This window comes from Dipodomys merriami, unplaced genomic scaffold (assembly GCF_024711535.1).
Source record: "Dipodomys merriami isolate MVZ:Mamm:240054 unplaced genomic scaffold, mDipMer1.0.p SCAF_200, whole genome shotgun sequence".
Taxonomy (NCBI): domain Eukaryota; kingdom Metazoa; phylum Chordata; class Mammalia; order Rodentia; family Heteromyidae; genus Dipodomys; species Dipodomys merriami.
In genome coordinates, this window is record NW_027203383.1 from 433,018 (window position 1) to 444,490 (window position 11,473).

Below are 11,473 nucleotides of genomic sequence, written 5' to 3' on the forward strand. Positions count from 1 at the left end.
CCTGGATCCGGGCCAGTGTTGGAGGAGCTCCCTTGGCAGCAGAAGTCTGGTCCAATTAATCGTGTTTAACCATTCTAATCACACTTTAGCACATTAATCCTATTTTCAATCCAAAACACATCTGAAACAGCGGCATGTGGGCCTTTTTATGAGAACCGCAAATCAGATGTAACGGAGAGACACAGGGCCCTCGTCTGCTCTGCACTTTCACTGAACTTAAACTTAATAAAATATGGGACTGGCTTGTGGTTGGATTTACTGCACAATGCTGATGCTTTCACATATAAATAGATCCCTTAAGTGACTTAAAAACCTGTCAGAGAGCGCAGTGAAAATTTGATTATGAGGTAACCCGTGCTGTGCCGCGCCTTCCCGCCCCCAACAATGCCATCGTGAGCTGACCGGTGGGTGGATGGATGAGTGGGGACCGTCTGGCGTTCCGAGCTTTTGGGGGTGTCTGCAGAGGTGGCAGAGAGGCACAGAAGGCTCTGCGGGCCGTGCTCCGCAGCCTTGTAAAGGGGTTTACAGCAGCGTAATCCGGAAAACTCGATAAACCTCCAGCACCTCGTCGTGATGATCCCGTCGAGTTTCTCAAGCTCTCTGACATCAAAGATGGCGTGCAACAGGTCTGCAGGCTGGAAGCATTCAGGGGTCTCTCCTGCAGACCCTCGGGCAAGGAGGGGCAGAGGATGGTCTCCAAGCTGCCTGCAGCCACCAGGGACAGAGATCATCTGGGGAAAGGATTCCTGAATCCAGAACTGTTGAGTCGGGACAGTGGCAGGGTCGGGCCAGGCCCCTCCAGGCTGCCCAGCATCCTCCATGAGTGGCCAGCAAAACACACAGCAAAGCTGAGCTCCTGGGAATTGCCAGCCTCTTCCTTGTTCCATGGCTGCCTGGCTCAGCAGCCATTTGTTCTGTGTTGACACCCCCTTGCTTTCCTCCTAGGCCCAGGCCGCTGCATTGGGGCCACTACCATCAGGAGGAGTCATGTGCGCTGGGATGGAAACGTAGCTTCGTCCATGATCCCGCACTGATGGGTGTGTTGGGTACACTGGCCTGTAGACCTGGCTTAAAAGCCCACCTCTGTTGCCTTAACACCAACAACTCAATCTTCTGCATTTCTTCATCCACCAGGTGAGGACACCAAGAGTATCTACCTTGTGGATTATTTTCTGTGAAATAAGCATGGTAACTGAAACATAGTAACCACTATAGAAAAATTACCTGCCAGTGTCTCTTTCATTAGAGATCATAGTAATGGACAGATGACAGAGAGTGTGCTTGGTGGATACTGGCTCAAGTAGGACATTAGCAGGCCTAGAATACAATTGTTCAAATAGAAATTAATTAAATCTCATTAATTAAAAATTAATGGGGGGGCTGGGAATGTGGCCTAGTGGTACAGTGCTTACTTACCATGCATGAAGCCCTGGGTGTGATTCCTCAGTGCCAATAAACAGAAAAAGCCAGAAGGGGCACTGTGGCTCAAGTGGTAGTGCCTTGAGCAAAAGAAGCTCAGGGACAGTGCCCAGGGCCTAAGTTCAAGCCCCAGCACTGGCTATATATATATATATATATATATATATATATATATATATATATATATATATATATATATATATATATATATATATATATATATATTTTAAAGGCAGAAGGCAGGCACCAGTGGCTCACGACTGTAATCCTACCTTCTCAGGAGGCTGAGATCTGAGGATTGTGATTCAAAGCCAGTTCAGGTGGGAAAGGCCAGGAGATTCTTATTTTCAATTAGCCATCAAAAATCCATAAGTGGAGCTGTAGTTTAAGTGGTAGAGTGCTAGCCTTGAGCAAAAAAATCTCAGGGACATTGTCCAGGCCCTGAGTTCAAGCCCCAGGACCAGCACAAAAAGAAAAAAATGAAGAGTGACATAGATCAAGATGCATTGAACTCATAACTTGACTATGGAATTGAAACCTCTGTACAACTCCTTAATAATAGACAAAAAGAAGGGAAGCAATTAGATTAAAAATTCTGGTTAATGTAGCTGATTGTATTTGGACATACAATGTGGCACTGTAGCCAGGCACTGGTGGCTCATGCCTGTAATCCTAGCTACTCAGGAGGCTCAGACCTCAGGATCAAGGTTCCACCAGCAAAAATCCAGAAGTAGAGCTGTGGCTCGAGTGATAGAGCACCAACCTTGAGTGAAAAAACTAAGGGTGAACACTCAGGTCCTGAGTTCAAGCCCCAGTTCGGACTCTCTCTCTCTCTCTCTCTCTCTCTCTCTCTCTCTCTCTCTCTCTCTCTCTCTCTCTCTCTCTCTCTCTCTCTCTCTCTCTCTCACACACACACACACACACACACACACTCAAATGGTACTGGTTTTCTGGAAAAGGGCAAAGGGGGATTAGCTGAAGTAAGCACAAAGGATGAGAGCAAAAGGCATTCATTCATTCTGCAGATCTAACTTTCTGCAGAAATGAAATGCCCCGGCCAGTTCAGTACTGTGGCTCTAGAGACTTACAGGAGCAGAGTGACCTCCTCTGGGCAGCTCTTTCAGTGGACCTCAATAGTCCTAGGGGACATCACCCACAAGTTAGCCAAGACCTTCTTACATGGGAATAATTTTCAACCAGTGTGCAAATGCTCAGCTCTGGGCTCCGTCCTGTCTGGAGAAGTTCTCATTTCAGGGGTGGGAGAGAACACACACACACACACACACACACACACACACACACACACACACACACACACACACACACACACACACACACACACACACACACACACACACACACACACACACACACACACACACACACACACACACACACACACACACACACACACACACACACACACACACACACACACACACACACACACACACACACACACACACACACACACACACACACACACACACACACACACACACACACACCCTCCCTCCCTCCCTCCCTCCCTCCCTCCCTCCCTCAGTAAGTCTTAATTTGGGCCAGGGGTGGGATGGCGAGTGTTATCGATTCATGCTGAGTGAAATAGGCAACAGTTCAGAACATGGTAGGAAATGCAAAACAAAGACGTTGCCGTAAACTTGGATGGGAACCAGGATTAGGGCCCCGTGTTTGGCTTCCTAAGTAAACACGTCTAGCTTTTTATTTTACAAATAACAATCTGGAAAGATGCATTAGGGAATCTAAATGCAAAATAGAAATGAGTTTATCCAGGTAAGTACGGTTTTATTAAACAATTTAATTCATTCCAGTTCCTTTGGAAGAAAGTGTGGGTTATGGTTAATGTTCTGAGGCAGACAGAAAGTGCATTCAACAAAGCCACCTGCACTTAATATCTAGCTGTCAGAAAACTGCTCAGCAGCCCCTTCCTGCGGAGGAGCAAGCTGAAATGCGTTTTGTTTTGGTAAATGCAACAAGAAATTGCCAATAAAATACTCCAGGCAAGGGAGATCTCAAATGAGAACGTTAGCAACTGAGAACCTGAGGCAGACTGTCACAACACCGGGTCCTCTCACAGTGCCAGCTGCCTCCGATGTGGGGTGGCAGACGTTCCAGCTGTACGGCAGAAAAAGGAAAACACACACACACCACGCCAACGCGAATTAAGACACAGGTCTCTCCTGCAGATACTGCTATAAAATAAATAAAATAAATACACTGAAGGAAACAGTCTGAAACAGTCATGGTCCAACCCGGAAATTCTCAGAACAAGTATAATCATTTTATGAGCATGTAAAAAAAAAAAAATCCTGTGTTCCTGTAATGTTCTTTATTGGGAAAGCTGGACGGGTTTGCCTGGCAAGATTTGCTTTCTGCCTGGTATCTCTGGTATTTTTCACCTCAGGATGGGATTTTCCAAGTCTACTGGCAAAAGGAAAGTCACGATTGTTTCTTTTTCTTTGTGTGCATTCTGGGGCTTGAACTCAGGGCTTGGGCACTGTCCCTGAGTTTCTTTGCTTCAGCAGGCTGGTGCTCTATCACTTGAGCCACAGCACCACTTCTGGCTTTTTGATGGTTAACTGGAGATAAAGGTCTCATGGACTTTCCTGCCTGGGCTGGCTTTGAACCCTTGTCTCTGGATCCTAGGTAGCTAGGATTATGGCAAAATATGATTATAGCTATAGCAGATGACGTTTTTGTTTTTGTTTGGGAAACCAAATCCTGCAAGGTAGCCCATGCTGACTGGAACTTGGGATCCTTCTGTCTTAAATTCCCTAGTGCTGGGATTACAGGCATGCACCACCTGACTTGGCTTCTGTCATAACAGCAGAACACAGGGACCTGACTTTTTAACCCATGGGCATCAGGAAGGAAGAAATTCAGGCTGGGGATGAGATGAGAGAAGTGGGGTTGGATTCAACACCCTAAGAATGAGGATGAAGTGAGTCAAGGAACACCCATCTTCTCTCTGTTTCTTCCTCTCCTGCAAGTCTCCCCATGTCCCCTGCCGGAAGCAGTCATCCCTGGGGGGGGGAGGGTGGACACTCCCCAGCCATCCATGAGAGAGGAGGGCCACAGGGAGTCTTTCAAGGGCAGCTGCTTGCTTGGTGACCCAGGAGCAGATGAGCAGCCAGAGAAAGAGGAGAAAAAGGAGAAAGAAGAGAAGGAGGAGGAAGAAAGGGAAGAAGGGGAGGAAAAGGAGGAGGAATAGGAGGGCGATGGAAAGGAAAAGGAAGAGGAAGAGAAAGAGAAGGATGATGACAACCCAGACTTCCAGAATCTTCTGTCTAGGTCCCCTCCCACATCTCTGGCTGCCTGCATTGGGAAGTGCTTGGGACTTTCCATCAGTCACTTCTCTGTTCATCGAACCATTCACCCCATCTTGTCTCTGCACTGGGCACTACAGGAAATGCAGAGAGCCTGGATTGGGCCCTATGGCCACACTGAAGGGAGGAAGCTAAAGCAGCGTGTGCATGTGGGTTTCAGATAAGGCCGGCATGGGAGGGAGAAGTCATGGACTGCGAGGAGGGGTGTCCCTGGCAGCCCTGCTGAAGCAAGCTGAGGATCGGAAGACCCCACAGGTCCTGCAGACAAATGGGACGCAGGGGGGTGGGGGTGTCTATTGGCAGGAGCACTGGATGGGGAGCCTGGGCCTGCGGACCTGCTCTCTTTTCTGCCTGTGTCTCTGGGATCTTGAGCCACGTGCCTCAGGTGGAGACTCAGCGTGCCCATCAGAGGAATAAACAGCAGGCTGGGTCCACGTGACTGCCTTCAGAAATCGGGAGGAGAAAACATCCGTCGAATGTCCAGCAGATGTGTCAGAGACTAAAACATGCTGATCTGGCGTGAAGGACCATGCCGCTAATTACCAAAGGGGATGGAAAGTTTTCTGGCAAGGGATGAGCAGGTTGGGGCTGGGCGCCACGCCCTCATCTTCCCCCGCACTCCAGAGCAGCTTAAATATGTGTTCAATATTTACATTGAATGGATTCCTGGATGATAAAAAATAACAAACAAAGCAACAGCATAATCAAGAGGAGTCCTTCAATGTTTGGAAGCATCTCATCTCCCTCCCCTCCTGTGCTTTGACGCGTGCGTGTTTTTCCTGGAAACTTTCTGCCCTTTTCTGGGGAGCGCATGGGCCTACCCACCATGCAAGCCAACCTCAACAGTGTGTCTGCGAAGTTTACAAATTCCCAGCAAAATGCCGTGTCAGCTGGAGACTTTGAAGGCAGTTCAGGGTCACAGGAGAGAGACTTGCGGAGAGATTACACACTGTCTCACACTGTCTCCAAGCTGCAGGGAGAGTGGAGGTCCACATTGGAGATGAGGTAGTGGATCTGGTCTCAAGAGCATCTCCAGTTCTTGGGCCCCAGTGTCAACTCCACCACTGGGATGGGGCTCAGCATCCTCCTTGACCACCAGCACCTGAGTTTGATGGGATTGGCCAGTCACCAGCCAATTGTCTCACAGATGTCTGCCTCTGGTCCAATCAGCTGAGGCCAATGGACAATATGGGTGGTTCTCTGAAGAGGTAGGGAATTAGCAGGCATGTATTCCTCAACAATTGAAAGAGGAAGCTGGTAGTTTAAGTCTGTAATCCTAGCTAGTCAGAAGACTGAGATCTGAGGATCAAGGTTCAAAGTCAACCCAGGCAGAAAAGTCCCTGGGAGACTCTTATCTCCAATTAACCATTCAAAATCTGGAAGTGCTGCTGTGGTTCAAGTGGTAGAGAACTAGCTTTGAGCAAAAAAAGCTCAAGGACAGCGCCCAGGCCCTGAGTTCAAGCCCCACAACCATCTAAGAAGGAAAAAATAAAAGCCAGAAGTGGAGCTGTGGCTCAGTGGTAGAGTGTCAGCCTTGAGCAAAAAAGCTCAGGGACAGCATCCTGATCCTAAGTTCAAGCTCTAGTACCAGCACAAAGAGAAAGGTGTATGGGGGGGGGGGGTACTTTTGGCGTTTATTTTCCTGGAGGTCTAGATGAGAGAAATCAATAAAGACTCTGCTTGGGTTTATCTAAATAAGAAGAAGAAAGAAGAAAGAAAATACTGCTCCCACATTTTTTTGAATTCACCTACCTGCTGCTGCAGATCCTCTCTTTACCCCCCTTACAAACCCCAGGGTTTTGGGGAAAGCTCCTTTCCCCAAGCCACAGGCCAGGCTCCCTTGTTCCTCCTAATGGGAAGAGAACAGGGTTCTATGAAGTTCAGAGCTCGCTGTGACCCTAAATCAAGTTACTCCTGTCTCAAGGTGGACAGCCCTACAGGACTTTCTTCTTCAGGATTCTAGTAATTTCCCCCTTGCCTATCCCCATCTGATTTCTTCAGGCCCTGAGTAGCTGGCTTAGAAGAGGTAGGGGACAGTTGGCTGCAACCCATTTTATACAGATCTCTGTATAAAACTCTTCTTGATAATTCTGGGATTATCCTACTGCATGGGGTAGATGTCACTCTCTGCTCCTGGGCACAGAGAAGGTCTTAGACAATTTGTCTAAGTCAACATACAGTCAAGGTATCTGCACAGCCACATGTACAGCAGCTATATTCAAAATAGCCAGCACATGAAATCAGCCCAGCTGCCCACCAACTGATGAACAGACAAAAAAAAAAAGGTATTATCTGCACCCACTGGAATATTATTCACCCATGAGAAGAACTGATTGCAGAAAAATAGATGAAGCAAGAGATTAATGTGTTCAGAGAAATAAACCAGACTGAGGAAGGTAAATGTCACATACATTTTCTCACCCTAAACCTTCAAAATGAATGACGGGAATATAGAAGTGGTTTTGTTTGGGATTTGATACCAGAGGGGATGGAGATGGTTAAAGGAGAAGGTGAAGTAGGTGAATGTACCAGAAGTACTTTGTACACACATTTGAGAACAAGAAGGACTGATGAAATTGATTTAAGAATGGGGAAGAAGCACGAGGAAGATAGGTAGAGGAAGTGAATCTGATTGGGTGATATTGCATACATGTATGGAGCTATCACAATGAAACCACTATGTGCCACAATATATGCTAGTACAATACACACACACACACACACACACATTATATATATATGCCATTTGCTAAGGTCACACAGCATAGATGATAGTGAGGAGATGACCCTGGGCTTCTTCCACGGTATCAGCCCGGCCAAGGTGTCTGTGCAGGGCTGGTGCCTGGTCTCTGCAGGCCAAAGCTCAGCATGTTGCACTGCGAGGAGACAGACACAGCGAAGGGACAGGGCTGGTGTGGCAGGGTTGCACCTGGGAATCCCACAGGATGAACACAGACAGGAACTGTAATGTCAATGGCAGATTGAAGAGCAAAGGAAGAAGGTGAGGAGGGTGGAGGATGGGGGTGGGCAGACAAGAAATATGGCTGGGGCTGCAGGTGCTGCTGGGGAGGGGGGCGGGAGGAGGAAGGGCAGCGGAAAGCCGGCTGGAGGACTGAGTCCCACAGGTTAAGACTGGACTTTGCTTGGATTAACTCAGAGAGAAAAAGAAGACCAGAGGCTGTGGGGAAGCCCAAGTCACCCCAGCCATGCTGCTATTGACAGAGGGGAAACGGGGAATGGGGCCCAGTGGAATTGTCCTGCAGTGGGGGCTGCATCTGCAGCAGGTGGCTGAGAACGGCTCAGAGGACCAAAGACGGCAGGGATGGCAGAGGGCAGGAGAGGCAGTATCTGCCTGTGGGGGGTGGGGGGTGGAATAGTGAGGAGGAGGGGGCTAGAGGGGTCCTGAGAAAGCAGAGGACCAGGAAGAAGCTCTGAATTTTGAAGGCAAAACGGAAAAGGAAACGCAAGGGGAAAAGATAAATGTGAATAGAAAGAGGTCATTTATTTTTCAGGCTTTGCAGTTGTTACAGGTCAAATTGTGATCCCTAGAAGGAGCCAGGGAGAGGCCAGGGAGGGGCTGAGGAGGAGCCTGGGAAGGGTGAACTTCCAGAACTCAGTGAGGATGGGCTCCTGTTGTTTTGAGGCATTTGGCTTGAGGCCCTTTGTTACAGCCCACTGGTACCTCCATAAAGAAAGCAGACATACCATCCAGATGCTGGTGGGCTCACCCCTGTAATCCTAGCTACTGGGGAGGCCAAGATCTAAGGATCGCAGTTCATCAAAAGCCAGATGTAAGGTTGTGGCTCAGATGGTAGAGCACCAGTCATGAGTAAAGAAAAAGCTCAGGGACAGCACCCAGGCCCTGAGTTCAAGCTCCCTAGGACAGAAAGAAAGAGAGAAAGAAAGAAAGAAAGAAAGAAAGAAAGAAAGAAAGAAAGAAAGAAAGAAAGAAAGAAAGAAAGAAAGAAAGAAAGAGAGAAAGAGAGAAAGAAAGAAAGAAAGAAAGAAAGAAAGAAAGAAAGAAAGAAAGAAAGAAAGAAAGAAAGAAAGATAAAGAAAGGAAGGAAGGAAGGAAGGAGAAAGAAAGAAAGAAAAGAAAGAAGGAAAGAAAGAAAGAAAAGAAAGAAAAAGTAAGAAGAGAGAAGGAAGAAAGGGGAGAGGGAGGGAAAGAAAAGAAAAAGAGAAATGAGATAGAGAAAAGGAAAGAAAAATGAGAAAGAGAAAGAAGAAAAGAAAAGAAAGGAAGGAAAGCAAGTAAGCAGACATCAGTGGTGTAGGAGATGCCAATTCAGACCGGGTGGAGTCTGGAGGCCTGGGCGAAAGGCTCAGGAAGTCCCTGGTATCAATGGTATCAATGTAGCCCTTCTCTGCGGCTGACTCCAGTCCTCCTCTGACTCCCTGCTGCAGTGTGCTCCCCCGAGCTTCCTGCTGGGGGGAGCTCCTCTGTTCCCCAAGATTGGGCCCCAGAGCTGTGAGATATGCCCACCTCTAGCCTCCCCCAGACTTAAGCAGAATGTCTTGCCTGCCCTGCCCTCTGCCCGCCCTGGATGGCTGCTGCTTTGGGAACGCACCTTGCCTCACCCCTGCATTCCCTCCATCTCCTCCTCTGCCCCTCCTACTGCTGCCCACCTGGGCACATTCTTCTGCTGCTTGGCTGCCAGCCCCAAGTAGTTGGTGAGCGCTGGACTCTCATCTGCTCATTATCATAGCGGAGGAGCCCGAGGCTCAGACAATGGCGTTTCTATCTTTCTCCAAACTGCTTTAAGTGTCTCATTAAGTAATCCCTAATGTTGGATGGCCAGGAAATGGTCTCTGAATGGCAGAATGGGAGAAAAAAATAATTTTTTTGAGAGTACAGGAAATGATACAATCTTTGCTCAAGTCTCCGGCTCAGTTCTAAATGGAGAAACAGAATATCCCCAAATCCATAAAAAAAAATTGATAGATAATACAGATGTTCCTTGCTTTACAAAATAGACTGTCCCAGCCATATTGGGTGTAAATCAAATTTCTTAAAATCGAATTACGTGGAAAATGCACCATGGGAATGTGCTTTAAGAAGGAATCCTGCAATGCATTCCTTTGTAAATCAAAGAGATGCACATTTATTTGGTCATTCAGTCATTTATTTGGTCCAGGGGTTCTCAGCCTGGCCAAACATTAGACTCACCTGAGAGCCTTTAAAATTCGTACTGTATTGAGATTTCTTCCCCCTAGGGGGTCCCTTTTAATTGGTCTGGGGTGGTACTAAAGCCTCAATATTTTTTAAAACTCCCCGAAGATTCTAGTATGCAGTTGGGCTCTAGAACTGTTTTATTCAATAAACATTGACGAAGCGTGCTTCAGTTGGACCTGGTTAAGTGACTCATAAGAGATACAGCTCGGTGCTCCCAGGGGCTTAGTGTCTGATACAGGTACTTGTGCAGACAATGTCTCTTGGAACCTGAAATGTGAGACTAGTAGATGGGTGTTCATCTATTTTATAAGTTCATATACTTTTCATAGTGCTTGCTTAGGCAGCACATATACTAAAATTGGGAGAGAAGATTAGCATGGCCCCTGCGCAAGGATGACACGCAAATTCATGAAGCGTTCCATATATTTTTCATATGGTTGATGAGTGTGTATGTGTGTCTGTGTGTAAGTGTTGTGTGTGTGTACTAGTGGACACATAGTTAATTGGCATCTTCAAGAAAAGATGTCTTTCTCTGGTACTTTTTTTTTATTTGGTTGTGCCACTTCCTCTCTGGTACTTTTTAAAAACTACTTATGAGCTGGGCGCCGGTGGCTCATGCCTGTAATCCTAGCTACTCAGGAGGCTGAGATCTGAGGATTATGATTCAAAGCCAGCCTGGGCAGGAAAGTCCATGAGACTCTTATCTCCAATGAAACACTAGAAAACCAGAAGTGGCACTGTGGCTCAAGTGGTAGAGTGCTGGCCTTGAGCTGAAGAGCTCAGGGACAGCACCCAGGCCCAGAGTTCAAGACCCACGACCGACCAAAACAAAAAAGGTCTGAGCTTCTATGTGCCTGGTGATGGCAAAGCTAATCTAGAAAAGTCCTCCTCTTCTTCCTCTTCCTCTCCCTCTTCTTCCTCCTGCTCCTTCTTTTTCTTCTGGTGTGAATATGTTCCCGTGTGAAAAGTTAAACATTCCAGATAGAGTGCAAATCTTCTCTCCTCTCCCCTCCCATTCTCTGTTAGTCTGACGCGCCTAGCTTTCTTGTACATTGCATACTTAAAGAAGACTTGATAGAAATGCACAGCCTTGCTTTGTGTCTGTAATAGTTGTTTTCTCTCCACAGGTGATACTTATGAATCATTCAAAGCCTATGTTCTCTCCACTTTTGTCTTCTATTTCTACACCAACCCAAAGAGATGAACTTCTTTTCATCACTGCTAGTGTTGCCTACTTTCAGGTGGCAACACACACACACACACACACACACACACACACACACACACACACACACACACACACACACACACACACACACACACACACACACACACACACACACACACACACACACACACACACACACACACACACACACACACACACACACACACACACACACACATCCTGTTCTGACAAGGCCACCGCCCTGTTGGATCAGGCCCCTATCCTACCATTTAACCTGAGTTATCTCCCTCGAATGCTGTTTATAAACACAATTATATCAGAATTTAGGGCTCCAACAGACAT

General features: G+C 47.2%; 1 pseudogene; it reads left to right on the forward strand.

The window, feature by feature from the left end:
* The first annotated feature begins 10,270 nt into the window (after nt 1-10,270).
* On the forward strand, nt 10,271-10,370 carry LOC138833127 (U6 spliceosomal RNA; annotated as a pseudogene).
* The last annotated feature ends 1,103 nt before the right edge of the window (nt 10,371-11,473 follow it).